The 16,076-nt window shown below is 29.3% G+C and overlaps 1 protein-coding gene across 1 annotated transcript in view; it reads right to left on the reverse strand.

The window, feature by feature from the left end:
* Positions 1-3,977, reverse strand: part of LOC129984748 (uncharacterized) — a 143,824-nt gene extending 139,847 nt beyond the window's left edge. The window contains exon 1 of the mRNA XM_056094698.1: positions 3,928-3,977. The gene's annotated coding sequence lies outside the window, so the exon portion shown is untranslated. The remainder of the gene's footprint in view (positions 1-3,927) is intronic.
* Positions 3,978-16,076: the final 12,099 nt, after the last annotated feature.

Genomic DNA, 16,076 nt, shown 5'->3' on the forward strand with positions numbered 1-16,076 from the left:
TTTAAAATAACGTCAAACATTTCACATAAAGAAGAAATCCGAATTTCGAAGGAAATGGATGTAATGCTCCAAATTCGTAATAAATATTTTTTTAAAATTATTCCATGGTTTTCTAAAGAACTATTTGAGTTTTGACAATGATAAACTAATTTCTTAATAATTTTTTGTGCTTGCATTCTTAATTCAGTCACTACAAAATAAAATATTAGTTTAAATCAAATGAAGTCTAAAAGTTCTAATTGTTTCAAAACTGCAAAAATAAAAAATAGACATCAATGAATAAATTTTGCACACTTTGTCGTCATTTCATAAAGAATACATAAGATCTCAGTTTCGAATTTCAAAGACTTTTATAAATATAATTTATATAAATTTTAAAAAATGATATAAATTGATATAATTTTTTAAAATTGGAATGTCTTTCATTTCGTTTCAAACGTTTTATTCATTCTAAATATTAAAAAAAAATTAATTATCTTCATATTAAGCAAATAGGGATTATGTGTTAAAATTATCTAAGACGGTTTAAGAAATATCTAAAAGTACGTTTCATGGAAATTAAACTGATTTTGATAAGATTCTTATTCACTTTATTTAAATTTCGTAATGTTGATATCTATCTTCAGGAAATAGCTCGGTAAAGCAATTTACTCATTTCCGTGAATTTACGTGATCTCAATTTAAGTGAGACAAAAAAAATATAATTTCAAATTTAGCAATATTTAAATAAAAATATTCTGTTAAATGAATAAAAAAAATAATCTTCAAAAGAATCGTAAAACTTACCTGTAAGTTTCGAAATCTGAAGCAAAAATGGTATTCAATTATTTTAAATCGAAGTTCTAATCGGAATGATTCCCAATTAAAACAAAACAAATTCTGCAAGTATTCCAAATCGTTTGGCAGCTTCACTTCAAACAGACGATAAATAAATAATAGAATGATAAAAAAAATTCAAACTACAATTAATGTCCTGAATGAGAAGAACTCCAAGGCTTTGCTGTTCGTTAAGAAAAGTTCTTACGTTTGCTATAATCTCCAAATCTCCCGCTGAACTGAGCTGGTGTTCGAATTTCTACAAGCGGGAACACCTTCTATCGATTTCACAATGTGGATGGAAGCGAGCGCCATTCAACTTCTTTAAAAAAATTCTTTGCCTTTTTGAAAGTTTTTGGAGTTTCTTTTCAAAGAAAAAAAGAGAATTCTTTTATGATAAATTTGCTTTGAAAAAAACTACCGGAAAATTTTGGAAGCTGACATATGGATACACCAATGAATGGTATTTAAAAAATAATCGAGGTTTTAGAATTTATTCCATGCGAAATTTCAGTAATAGATATAAATAATTCTTAAATGTAAATATATTTTATTTTATTTTGATTTTTAATTTTATGAGAGTTATAGAATCGATTAACGTGCAGGACTTTAAGGGATTACGAAATAATTTAGTTATTGTTTCATACCAGCATCTAATAACTGAGCTGAATAATTAATAATTACAGATTAGTGGCATTTTTTCTGTAATTTTTAACTATGCAGATGTAAATTTTCACTCTAAATCAAAAACAAAGCAAAGCCAAAATGTTGGTTTCTGACGTAATGCAGCTTATTTTTCTTTTTGTTATCAAGGGAAAACAGTGAGAGAGAGAGAGAATATCAATGCCTAAAAAATGATTTCCTCTATTTATTCGTGAATATTATGGGCCTGAATACACAAATGGAGGAGAATAATTTTAATAATAATACGAAATTTTGTTAGTATACATCATTAAATATAAAGAAATTCTTACATGACAGATTCTTTTCACTAATATTTAATAAAATCTGCAGTTTTGGAAATTGAACTGTAAAAATGAAAAATAAAAATGAATTGGCATTGAATAAAACTATAAGAAGGTTTCTAGACAAATTTTATTAAAAATTGAATTCCTTTACCCCGTAATAAAAAGATTATTATTTTTTTACTTTTTAAAATTTAAAGCTATAATTTAAAGATTGTTATTTTTTTATTTTTAAAATTTAAGGGGTTCGTAAATTATATTTTCTAGAAACTTTTTGGCATCATTAAAAAAACTCATTTTTATTTCATATTTTTCTTACTTTTATTACGTTGCAAATGCAAAATTAAAAGAGTTAAGAATTTTTTTTTTAAACTAGAGACAAAAATCAAATAAAATTAGTTTAGATACTGCAAGCTAAGAAGTGAAGAAGATAAGTTGCAAATTTTTTTAAGTAAATAGGATGCTTGACTAATATTTCGTAATAGTTAACAATAATTTAAATGATGAATATAAATAAATTTAATAAGAATAATAAATTTGCTAAAGATTTTTTGGAATAATTTCTTAGGTTACCGTATATACGATCTATCTCATCTTTAAACATCTAATTGAAACATTTTATTAAAAGGTAATCTTAAACTGATTTTTTTTTATTTGGGATCTTTCTTGCATTGAATTTTTGTTTGTAATCTGTATTCAACAATTTTTCCGGAATCTACTAATTTTAAATTCTTTTTATCGACAATTTTGATATCAATCAAAAAGTCTGATCCAAAAAAACATTTTAAACAAGTTTCATAGTTTATATTTCTTTTTTAAACGTCAAGAGCTGTAACATCAAAAATTTGATAAAAAAAAATAAAATACTTTTATAAACTTCACGAGTTAATTTAATTTTTTAATTTTTCATAAATTTTAAATTAAACAGTTTAAATATGCTAAAATTCCATTTTAATATTGTTTGACTTTTAAAGTCTTTTAGAGAACTAAATTTAAAAAACGATTGTTGATTTTTTTTCCTTATTTTCCGAATATTTTTGATTGCGTCACCTTATCCCTCCCCATTACCAAAAAAGTCTAACTCCTGTTCTTTCTTTCTCTTTTTATTTCTGCTAAACTGCGAGTAATGCAATAAAACTAACTTTGCAAAATGGGCGAGTTTAAAATTCTCTTTAGATTTTGAATCTCTTGCCTGAAACATCATAGGCATTATAATGCTTTTTAGTTTGATAGGCATGATAATGCTTTTGACGATCAGTTGATTCATTTAGATTACTACCAATTATTCTTTCCCCCATTTATTATTTATTTTCTCTTTTTTTCCAGTGAAGAACCTACAGACTTAGGAATTAGAGGCATCCAGTACGATGATTGGTTTCCGCCATTTTGGTATGTACAAATATGGTGTGGGGTCGGTTATCCCCTACTGATGACGGAACATGCCTCTTACTGGAGAGGTGGTGACTTATGTGATTAAACATTTTATGAAATATTGAAACTAGTTCGAGATTCCACGCAATAATAAAATCTATTGTTAAAAACGCTGCAAAAAAAATTTTTAAATGCATGTAAAAATTCAAAAGAAAAAAATTGTACGACAGCTAAATTGGTATAATTAAAAAATAACATTTTAAAATTTTAAAGTAATACAAAAATTAATTATCTGCAATAATATTATTATTACAGAAAAAAAAAAACAGAATCTCGCTTAATTTTTAAATAATTAAAATTTCAGAAAATTTCTCTGAAGTACACCTTTTTATCCTTTAAATATATTTATACTCTAGATCAACCGATCTGTTCAGCACAGCATCTACGCACACATGCTCTTTTATTATTTGTAGAGATTGCATCCGATTTTTTACAACACATTTATTTTCCACATTTTTTTAATGGAGTCACATCGAATATTGCATCGAATAAATTCTTTTTCTTCATAGTTGAATAATTCTGCTAATAATAAAATAAGTTCGATTCGTCTGAGAAATCCTTTTAACTGAAAATATTCATCGATCGCCATTACGATAAAAATTAATTATCCGCTTAAAGATTCTAATTACTTAAAATTCATTAATATTCAAATCATAATTCCGTGGGGTTTACTTTTGCGTATATTTGCAAATTAGACATGGGAAATGTTACTTACATTTATTTCAAATCTCTCAAAAATCCTTCGACCCATGCAGGTAAAACGTCATGCAACTCATCTACTGAAAGTAAAATTTGTCATTAAAAAAAAGAAAGAGCTTTTGGCGAATTACCTCAAGCAAGGTTTTATCGTGCACTAAGGCATTAATAACGCGAAAAATAATGCTTGAAGTTAAAACCTGGAGCACATATCTAGGAATGGCAGAAGCCATTAAGATATCCTCGGTCATAAAAACTCATGAATTAAAGATAGAAAACAAATTTCAGAAAATCGTGTGTGTTTTTGATATCTTAATTGCCCTCTGGAGGTAGGCTATTTTGCGTGCCGAGCGCTCGATACAAGATGCTTAGCATGTTTTCCAGGCATCATTTGAGGTATGTTCCTCCGATTCGGCTTGCAAGCTCAAATGTAATAACAAGCGGCCCATTTTGACTTGCATTTTCCCCATAAATCAGCAAAACTCTGCGTTTTGTATTAAGCCCATTTCTGACAAAAAAGGGTTTGTTTTAGCTTTATGTTTTTATGTCTATTTTCAATTTCATGAGGCTCTTTTTTTTATTCATGGTATATAAAAAAAGAGAATAAATTTTGAGCTGAATTTCTCGATCAATTTTTTTAGCTATGATCTAAAGCTTTGAATAAATAGTAAAAAGACTGCTGTTATATTTCGTCCAAATTTGCATGTTTCCTTTTTCGTATACTTAGTAAAAAGAAAGTATAGTAATCGTCAAAAAAAAAAAAAAAAAAAAAAACATTCAACCTAGAGATTTTAACGAATCTCCATGTTTAAGACTTCCGTGAGTTTGAGTTTAGCTTAGTTTAGTTATATTAACGTCCTGTTTTAAAGCAACACTAGGGCTATTTTGGGACAGACCTCGTTATTTTGAATCTCTATCAGATGATGAGGACGACACATGAGTTGGCATCTCTCTCTCCAAACTTCCACACCACACCGTCGGAAACAGCGGGAGAACGCTTGCCCACGACGGATTTAACGCACACCAGATCCGCTTACACGACGGTTCTTCGGTGGAATTGAGTCTCGAATCTGAAACTGACCATTTTCGAAGGCGATACCTTACCACCAGGCCACCACGGTCCTCCCTGAGTTTGAAATGCAAATTTTTGGAAAATATCCGCCTGTCTATCTGTGACAAGGAAAACTTTAAAAAAAAAAGCTAGCCAAAAGGATAGAGTTTGGTATACGGTCTTTACACAAAATGTACAGATTCTTACCAAATTATGAGTAAACTCTGTTCAGAAAAAAAAGTCTGTCCTGCCGTCTGTTCGAATATAAATATGAAAATTAAAAAAACAAAGAGAGCAAAAAGAGATAAAGAAGAGATAAAATTCTGAACACAGATTTAGCATCTATAATGTAGACAGCTGTCAAATTTCGAGCCAGATCCAACTAAGGGTTTACTGTCTGTCGGTCAGTACTTTCAGAAACATCTAAACATGATAATTCAAAAACGGCGTGACTTAAATATATCAAATTTGGTATGGATTTTTGTGACTAAAAGGGCAGTTTTGTGTCAATTTTTTTTTCTCAATATGTTTAGACAAACGTGTCTAAAACACAAATCCAATTTTTGAACACTATTAACGCATCCAGTAATAGGAAGCATAATAAAGATTAATTACGAAGGACGTATTCAGTAAAAATGCTAAAGTCACGCCAAAATTTAATATTTCGTAACTATTGTACACACAGTGTCATGCAAAGAGTTCTCCGGTATGACAACTTTATTAGAGAGTACGCGAGAAAATCTCAGAGAGACCGTTCCCGCTGGTTTAAGATCACAACTTTCATAAACTAGCGTACGATCTATACACTGGCATATGAATGAAAAGAAATGGTTCCAAATAATCTACGGAACAAAATATTTGACATAAAAGTATCAAATTTGAGGCGTAATTATTTTTGGAAGTAAATTATCACTAAGAAATATTTTTTTTTCCCAAAATTTGAATTAAAATATAATGTAAGTAAAAATTGAACGAAAAATTTAACTTTTTCCTTCAGTATCATCAAGGAATTTTAATGCACAGAATCATATAATTTTAAAAGTTATACAAATAAGTTTTTTAAGTGTTAAGAATTTTATTTCTAACAACTTTTCCTCTTATTTTAATAAAATTTAAAAAAATGTTTTTAAGCATATTTTGTAGCAATGTTTTTCATTATTTTAATTACTGGATTATTCATGCTCATTGAGATGATATTAAATGCATTTTTTATTCTCGTTTTCGCTGACATCCATTAAAGAGTAAATTTCAAAAATGAAATACAGATCTGAACATCAAACCTGAAACATGCTCATGCTACGATGTTTCGAACTAGAGATTTTTTCATATCACGGTATTAATAGATTTCAAAATACAATTTTATATATCTGATCTTTAGATTTAAACAATTTAAGTGTGACAAATTGATACAATACAATATTTTGTCTCAACTTCCATTTTTTTTTACTTCAGTTTATACGAAGTATAGGAAAAGTATTGTAATAATCAGAACATTCGAACTCGTGATTTTGACGAATTTTCATGTTTCAAATGACCTTTAATTAGAAAATATACATTTTTGGCATTGTGTTTGTCTGTCTGTGAACATGATATTCAAAGATAATTTTATCATGATAATTTCATCCATCAAAACTATGTTGTGACTTATGGCACTTTACAAGCCCGCTGACAATTATCTGTCAGCGATTTAAGCCGAGTGAACGTCTCTTGTTTTTTCAGCAGCTCCAACTTAGGCCAAGTGTACGACTTAGCTACACACTCGTCACGACCCTTTTTACGGGGCGGACTTCATTCACGCACTTCATTCACTCATCCACAGATCGTCATTTATGAATCAGAGAACGATCACCTCTGTAACAGTAAACCCCGTTGGTATTATTCTCGACATGGAGGACTTTGTGACCGAGACAGATTTATACATGTGCCAGTAACCACACACACGGTGAGTCTTCGGCCGGTGGTGTTCGAACTCACAACTTAAGGAATACCAGTACAACGCCCTACCAACCAGGCTATCCCGGCCTATCAAAGTTAGATGGATGAAATTTGGTATATAAGTTTTAGGTCAAATTTGCAGATGATTTCTGTCAAATTTTGAACAAAGGAAATCTGGCTCTAAAAGCACAAGTCAATTCATAAATAAAATTTGGTATGCAGATTTCTCTTGTATCAGATTGAACATCCAAAATGCTAATGCTTACCAAATTTTGAACTAACTTTGTCAAATGACTGACCGCCTATCTGTCATCCACGCATGTGAAAGCGATATCTCAAAACCACAATGGATTTAAATCAAAGAAATTCAGTGTATGTGACAAAAATTGTAATTCCATATCAAATTTTGGTTTCAGTCGGAAGAGAAAAAGGTATTCAAAACACATATTTACACGATAGATGCAGTAAAAATGCTCAATTCACGCCAAAGATCTGTATTTCATTACTACAGCTAGCCAATGCCATGCAATTCATTCGCGGCCTTATCCAAGGTTCAGAATTTTATGAGGGGTATAAGTTTACGAATAAGTTTCTATGAGACCACTCCAAATGTTTTAATAAACGAAACTTTTTTTTTGTTTTGTTCTTAAATTTCTAAATATTGCGGATTATATGCCATTTCAGCTCTGATGACACGGCCAAACGCGAAATTTCATCAATACGATTTGTTGCGTTTTTGACTTGTTTGAATGTTTCAGTGGATGAGTTTGAAATTACATCATAATATTAAAAACAATGCTGCGGATTGTGTATTAAATTAAGTTTAATAATTAAAAAATTTGCACAGAAATGAAATTTATATCATTAAAAAGTAATTTCTTGAATGAAAGATAATGCAATAAACCAATAAGTTAAACCAATGTTATGAGATAATAGTTGAAAGATCGGGGTCATTCATTTCCATTCACAAATAATAACAATTACTCATTTTAACAATTACTCGGAGACATAGAAATAATAACAATTACTCATTTTAACAATTACTCGGAGACATACAAATAATAACAATTACTCGTAGACTCAGCTCATTTTCGCATACGATCAAACTTTCCGATTCAAGATTAATTCTTGATTTCTTTTACATTTTGGTTCCTGCGGCTCAATGGATTTTATGCAGACACGGTGAGCCTAATTCCAAGTATTTCTAATAGTATGTTGCAGCTTCATTAAGTAACGAAATGTTGAATTGAGTGCAGCTGTAAAAATGTTCAATGAAGCATTTCTGAAACGTTCGTGAAATGATTTGCTTACATTTAGCTGTTGCCATTTCACAATCAATAACTAGTGCGATTTCTTTCCACTTATGTTATTGTTTATATGGGGAGAGGGATAGAAAAAAAATGATTCATCAATTTTTAAGAGCAGTAAAAGTTAAGGAAAGTGGACGATTGCACACACAAAAAAAGCAATGAACACACATACTTATTTTTTGATATTTGAGGTAGATTTTGAATTTAAATTATTTAAGCTTTCAAACATTGAACATCGATTCTAAATGGAAATTTATATGGAAATCAAAGAGGGGTCCGATTTTATAAGAGGCCTAGAGAGATAAATAAAAAATATAGATGCGATAAATAAAATACGAAATTTCAGAAACTAAGAGAAAAATTATTCTTAAAAATTGCTTTTGGATTATTAAAATCGCTTAAAATCCTGATAGAGAATGGGCTTTATGTTCATTCTCGACTTAGAATATCATAAGCAAATTTGTGAATGACATAACATTTGTTCGTTTTTGAAAATAAATTCCCTTGATCTTTTTAAATTTTCTTTAATCCTACTTAATTAATTATGCGTAATTTTATTTACTTCGGAAAATATGAAAAATGTGCTATATGTGTTTCTATGTATCGAATTATTTTCTCCAGGATTCTCTAAGAGATTCCCTATACAAAGCATCGAATTTATTTAATTCTAAAAATAATTTCTGACAAATTTTTTTACTTTGTTTTCTGTAACTATCGAGAATTATTCTTGATAATCATTTCTAAAAAAATGATTTTTTTCAGAAGTTTCGAAATTTGCTAATCGATTTAAATTTATCAAAAAATTTTGATTTAAAATTATCAGATATTAAAAAAAGAATAGACAAAAGAGCAGTTCTGGTAATTGAAATCTTTTTTTATGCATATGCCCTAAGTAGAGATAATAAAAATGATTGGACAAAACGTTTTAAAAATTCCCAAATATTTCTGGGAAGTAATGATAAAAATGATTCTACTTATTAAAATGCATTTTATTTTTTTTACTGTAACCACAACTTTAACTTCCACGCAGAAAAAAGGAAGAACGATTTTATAATTCTTTAAGGAATTTTATCTCAATATCTTAACTAAAAACCAAATAAAATGAAGAAAACACATAAATGCATTAAAGACTCTTCAACAAACAGTACCAAGATATTTTGACAGCGCATTTGATGATAAAATTATGTCTCTCAAAATACTCCATAACTTTCTTTCCTGATCTCGAGTTTGTCTTTCCTGATAAAAGGAATAAAAGAATGAAAGAAAAAGAAAGAAGTGCCAGCAAATCCGGGCGAAGCACTCGTCTAATTTTGCCATTGACTGCTTCCAATTACTAGAACAAACACTCCTGTCTGCCGAACCAACTGAAGTTCCGCCACTTCTTTCAAATCATAATTCCAAAAGCAATGGAAGAAGTCGATGGGGAAAAAATGGAAGATCATACCATTGATAATAATTATATCGTCAACTTCTCTCTCACGAAATGTAGAGATTCTAAAGGAAAAGAAGTCATTAGTAAATTCACTTTAGACACATAATTCAGTTTCATTTCCTTTTTTTTATTTTTTATTTTTGTGGATATCGTGAGTTCCCTTAAGGTACGGCAAGAAGGCAAGAAAATTGAATGATGATCCTTTCAACTCTTTAAACTGACTTTTTTTTTTCGAGTGGTCATGCTTTGTATCATTTTTCATTTGAAATATCGGAAATTGGACAAAAAGGTTGAAATAAGTTATCATTTTTTATTTGTTAAAGACGGTTGTCTCTGCGTTATTTTATCTACTTCATTCATTTATAACATTACTAGCCGCCTTTGGCAACCAGTTTATTCGCCCAGATTATTGACTTTTTAGACTGTTAAATTGTTAATATGTGACGCAATTTTTAAAAGAAAACATTTCATCTTGTAATTTGATACGACTAAGACGCACGAATTCAACTAAAAAATTACAAAGTGTATATATTACGAGATAAAAGCGAAATAGAAAATCCTTCTACTGATCGAATGATTGGCAGAAGCAAGCACTTGATTGTTTTGATGGAGAGAATTTGAGTTCCATCATAGCATTTAAAAACATTGTTTCAGATACTATATCAAATTGAATTAAAATTATTATTAAAGATAAGGGAAAATTATACGAAAATGAAATTGATATCATTAAAAAGGTAATTTTTTATACTTAAGATAGTACAGAAAATTTTTTTTATAAGATAATTGTTTTGAAAAAATATGAATATCAATTTCCGTAGGCAAGTCATAACTATTAGGGTTAAACATAATATTAATATTCGGGCTCCAAAATGGAAAAACTTTGAAACGATTTCTCGCCAAATATAATCGTGACAATTTTTTATTGCAACTTTGCAGGTAGTTTGTTAGCATTTCTATTATACACCCAGGATTGCAGATTTTTAGAGAGTTTTTGGGCGATTGGCAGTATTTTGACGTGAAAGGAACCGTACTTTAATCTTAAGAATTCTTGCCACAATTACTTATCTGGCAACGATTAAGCCTACTTCTGTGCTTGATTGATTTTTTTTTGTTTGAAACTTATTTCTTATTTTTTTTATGCCCTCTTTCCTCTGACTGAATGTTCTCTTTGGTGACATGGAGAACTATGTCCGGAATACATCCAATAATATTTTACATCTCCATTAATTAGCCAAGCAAAGTGCTTGATTCAGTGCATCTGTAAAAATGTTCAATGAATGAAGTACTCTGAGTTTCGTATGATGTTTTGTTTATAATTGACAGTTGTCATTCGACAATTAATAATAAGCTCGATTTCTGTGCCACGTACGTTAGCGTTTAATATATGTATGGATTTTCATAATAACAAATGAGTTGAAAATTGGTTTAAATATAAACTTTTTCGTTAGAAATGAGTATTTCCTTTCCTTTGGTAAATTTGAATTTATAACTCAAAGCTAGAAAAAAAATGCAAGAAAGAGATTAAAGTTTTGTAATCAAACTAATGTTCAAATTTTTGCATTCCAATTTCTTTTGATATCTCTAAAATGTACTACTTGGATTCAAATTAAAAACTAAAATATTTTTTATTTGTTGATAGAAAAAATTTGAGAAAATAAGAAAAGCTTTAGTATAATTGTAATACTTCAATTCTATATTCTCTTCTAATATCTTTAGTATAATTCAATAATTCAAAGCAATAAATATGATTATGACGTACAGAATCAAAGGCAATTTGTTAAAAATACCAAACAGAGCCATCTGTGCCGTGTGCTTGATTTTGATTTGCTTTAAACAACTGAATTCAACGATTTTTGGAAAAAGCAAACCATAATTTAAGGGGGGGGGGGAATTCCGAATTCTTTTTTTATAAATGTTAGTTTCATTAAAATTCTTTTCTTACAACTGTGTGCATTATTTTGCCACACAAACAAATTCTTCTTAAAACTCACGGATTTAAGGATCTATATTCCAGCATTTTGATAGTTAGAGAAAGTTTTATTTATAATATTTTGTTGATAATAAATGCTTATTCAACAATCTGTTTGAAGAGTGAATATTCCAATTTTCATTATGCCGGGTTTACACTCGGCTAGTTATAAGACAGGTAGGCAGGGCATGCGTTGAAAGGCTGAAAAATGCTGTTCAGTCGATGGCAAGTAATTGTCCCGATGGGACAACAACATGCCGCTGTACTGTATTTTTTTTTCTCTTTCTTATTGCGTATGCGTTTGTAGAGTTTGGCGGTGAAGAAATTGACCATTTATCATAGATAAATTCCGATATGTTTGTTCTTTGTTCTTTCAGATGCAAGGTAGTGGGTATTTTTTTTTTCTCTCATTGTATTTGCCATTTTTTTCTACAGTTTTCCAAATTTAGGAATGTTTACCTTTTTTTACATCATAATTACCCATCATTACCATTACCATACGATACGCAGTGAAAAAGAAAAATTCGGGAAAGCCAGAACGGCAATTTAAAACCAAGCATGGAATGTTTGAATCTGTCTTGTGAAATTGTGGTAAACATAAATCAGTCCCTTTTTGCTCATGCGCTGCTACTGGCCGTCTTATAATTGGCCGAGTGTAAACAAGCACATTATTCCCACGGGTTTGGTAAAAGATTCACGTTTCTAGCTTTTCATTAAATCTAGATATTGTTCGTTTCAGTATCCCGAGATTACCCCTTTTCAACGATTCTACTTCGCTAAGGTGCCCTACGCGGAAGAATGAGCGTCTTTCCAGAATTGATCGTCATTCTTTGACCTTGATTTCCGCCTAATTAGATAGAATTTGATTCAATTTTTTCCCCCTCACTCTTTATGAGAGTGTCGTGTCGTCTCTGACTGTACTATTTTATTTTAATTCAAAATTGCATATTGATGCTTATATGGCTAGTTCAAGAGGCAAAAAAAAGGTTTCAAGAATGGCACGAAGAATATTTTATATAATATTATTAATTGTGACTGAAATTATCTACCCTCGTTAATCTCAATATTTTATCAAAAAAAATTTAATAACGAATAAAAAAAAGTATTGTAGCATTAAAAAGACATTATTATTTTCTAAAAAGTGAATTACCAAATTTTAAAATAAGAAATCTTCCATTTATTCATAATAATTTAAAATTTAGATCCCTCACAGCAAATAAAAATTGCTCTAAATCATTTTATAACAAATTAGTATCGTTTTCCAATAATATTACGAGTCATCTACCTTTTTAACATCTCCTTAGCCAGTGAATAAGCCGAGTTCCTCTTATTGTAAAATGTAACCCTCTCTTCCTTTCTCTAATCCCTATTTTGACTAAATAAACGCATCTTGACGCATGCGCAATAACGCGGAAGGTTTTAGAATCAGAGAATGAACAATATCTATGATGGCCAGAACCAAGATATCTAAGATCAACAGAAAATCCTTAAATGCGCAGGAAGGGGGGGGGGATAGTACTAGCAAAATTCAAATCAGATACCTATCTAGCATAAATTATTCACATTAAATTCTCTTCGTAACCTTATGGTTTAGTTTCTCTCTTTGATTTTGTGTCATTGTTGCTTCGAATATGTTTGCTATTTTGTAAATATCAATATTTTTATTATGATCAAACTAGAACTTTACAATGACTTTTCACATAGTTCCTTCGTTTCAAAATTTCAAAAGACATTCGAATCAACTTTTCACCGTTAAACTTTCAGTACAAAAATCCTCACTAACATGACAATCATTATTTTTGTTCAGTTTTTTTAAACATGTGAAGTTAATGCTTGTTATGATATATATATCGATAATTAATTACATTTAATGTCCGACTGGTCCGCCGGGATTGCTTTTTGCTAAAATTTTCAATTAGATATTTTATGTACTCCATTTTTTAATTCATTAATGTCTAGAATCTCTTTTTAAGGGCTATGCGGTTAGAAAAGCAGGCCTCAATTTTACATAAATTAACACTGCAACATTAAAATTGCCCTAATCCATTCTTATGCTTTTAAAAAAAATCATTATTAAATAATGACAATCCATATATGAACTAAAATCATTTCATTTTTATGTCCTTAAAAATTACGCTGTTCGTAAGTCAAGAAGAAACAAGTAAGTACATTTCAAATTTAAAACTGTACTAACTTATACCTATGTTTTCGTTTTAATTTGTTATTAACAAATGGCAACCTAGGAATAATCTATTCTAAAATGATTTCATTTCTATGTTCTCCAAAAATGATGCTGTTCGCAAATCAAGAAAAAAAAATGTAAATTAAAAAAATTATTTATAAATAATTTTATTTGTTTTTAGTGTATGTGCTACTGTGAAGAATTCTTTATTTCAGGATTTTGCAGTTTTGTGTACTTTTGAAATTTTATAACTTCTTGGCATTTTAAGATCTTTCTTTTTAGAAATGATAAGCAAAAAAGATCCACTTATTTTGCCCTTTCTTGCGTTGTATCTATATTCATAATTTAGTTCAAAAGAAGTTTTAGTTTGATTTCCAAATGACATTTAGATTAAATGTTGATTTTTTTAAAATGAATAATGTGGATATCATTGAAAACTTTGTATAGAGGGTTCAGTAGCGGTAGATCTAATTTCAGAATTCCTTGATTATTCTAATATTGATTTTTAATATGACAGCTTCTTTACTTCTCATGAGTTAATGAGTTATTTGTCAAAAGAAAGGTATATTATTATTGGATCAGAGCATCCAAATCGCGCTCAAAAATTTCCATTTACAAATATAACAGGGTTTAAAAAAGAGATACTTCTGAATATATATTTGATGAAAAACAAAATACTCTGATGTTAGTTAGATGGAATGACAACAATATCGTAACAATTACCTCAAATGTTCACGTGATTTATACTTTTACTAAAAGTTAAATGATAGCCAAACAATGAAAAGAAAATAATTAAAATTGATCAATCAAATGTGGTTGTCCAGTATAATAATTATATGAGGAAGTAAATAGGATGATTAAAATATGAGAAATTGTCATTGAACTGTCCAATCTAAAAGGTGGCCTCTGTTTATATTTGGACAAAAGGTTGCTGTATGGAATGCATGGCAATTATATTATAAATGTCGTCTTCCAATACTAACCTATTGAAGTTGCATAATTCCGATGAGAAATATGTTTATCTTGTTTTCAGAAATTTACTCTGAAACTTGAAGGCCCGTGAGTAAACTAGGGTGATAAAATTCTGAATATCAAATTTAGTTAGACATGATGGGAAAAACACTATATATCTGAAAATAAAACTCGATTAAGTGCTCATTGGGACAAATATATATAATATGAAATGTAACACGTGCAATGAGCAGACTAGATGATGCTTACAAATGATAAATGCTTTATTGATTTCACTACAAAAGAATTATTTTCGGCGTACTATATGATTTTATGTTAACTTTTATTTATTACACTCCTAAATATTTTCTGAATCATTAAATTAGTTAATTCAAAAATTTTTGTGCAAAAACTATGTACCCTCTTGTGCTTAGTGTCCTTCTTTAATGTATTTGTTAAAACATCTGAATTATATATTTTTTAATAATTTTCTAATTGATTAGACACCATCTGCAACCGGTATACAAAATATTTTTGAAAACAAAGATGTCAGATATTAATGCAATGTGCAAAATGTGTTCGAATTTTTGTACACATGTAAAATGTACAATTTTAGAAGGCTTACACCGTTCTGTTCATTCAATTATGCATCTCCATCATTTCTTACTATCTCATCTAAAATTTGTGTTTTATTTTGAAAAGATTAAACTTCAACTTATACGAAAGCTTTCTTGCTGAAACTATTTAAAAATGCTTGAATTCAAAAAGTTTTCTCCGTCGTTTTCTTGTGAAGTGAAAATTTAATAATATATATAATAACATTTCAAAAAGGCTCATCCTGATAGAATTAACCGCATCTTCATCCATTCGCCATCAACAATCGAAGAAAAAAGGTGCACACACACACACACACACACACACACACACACACACACACACACACACACACACACATTCTCATTTATTTTTAGTCGAGATAGAAAACTCTCCCTGAGTGATATCAAAATTATATAACAGATAACTTTAATTTATGTTTTGTCAAATAAAAGAAATTTAAAAAGTTCTATTCCATAATTTTCAAGCAGATACTATCAAATTATTTATCATTGCTATGAAACATTTTCAATAATTTAAGTAGCCAAAGTTAATTTTTTTTTCTGCGCAGTTTTTAATTTAATAAAAGTAGTAATTAAAAATATTTTAATGATACAGAGAGAGATACTTGACAAAGATAAGAATTAGTCGAGAGATTTTATGAAAGTCTTTATAGTTTTCTTTGCTTATTGTCTTCATCGTCTTCCTCAATATCCTTTATAGTTTACGTTCAGCTTTTTCTTT

Source organism: Argiope bruennichi, chromosome 9 (assembly GCF_947563725.1).
Source record: "Argiope bruennichi chromosome 9, qqArgBrue1.1, whole genome shotgun sequence".
Taxonomy (NCBI): domain Eukaryota; kingdom Metazoa; phylum Arthropoda; class Arachnida; order Araneae; family Araneidae; genus Argiope; species Argiope bruennichi.